The sequence below is a fragment of the Marmota marmota genome, unplaced genomic scaffold (genome assembly GCF_001458135.2).
Source record: "Marmota marmota marmota unplaced genomic scaffold, marMar, whole genome shotgun sequence".
Lineage (NCBI taxonomy): Eukaryota > Metazoa > Chordata > Mammalia > Rodentia > Sciuridae > Marmota > Marmota marmota.
In genome coordinates this window covers 28,433,048-28,433,458 of record NW_026000019.1, presented here as the reverse complement: position 1 = coordinate 28,433,458, position 411 = coordinate 28,433,048, and positions in this window count along the sequence as shown.

Here is a 411-nt window from a genome sequence, read left to right as displayed (position 1 = left end):
TAGCTTTATTTTTTAAATTTTTATGTGGTGCTGAGGATCGAACCCAGTGCCTCACACATGTGTGGCGAGTGCTCTTCCTCTAAGCCACAATCCCAGCCCCTGTCTCAAATTTTTAAAAAATAATAATGAAGGGCTGAGTGTGTAGCTCAGTGGGAGAGTTCCTCTGGGACCCTATTCCCTGAACCATGAAAACAGAATTTTTAAAAAAATTTTTGTCTTTGGGTAAGAGTTTTAAAGAAAGTGTTTTGGTAGTTTTGAACTAGGATTGGAAATTATCAGTTAGCTTTTGCTGCCTAACAAACCACTCCCAAATCTAATGACTTAAAACAACATATTCTTTCTGGCAGTTCTGAGGCTGGGATATTGTTGTGGTCTGGGCTGACCTCAGCTGGGGCTAGATGATCTAAGATG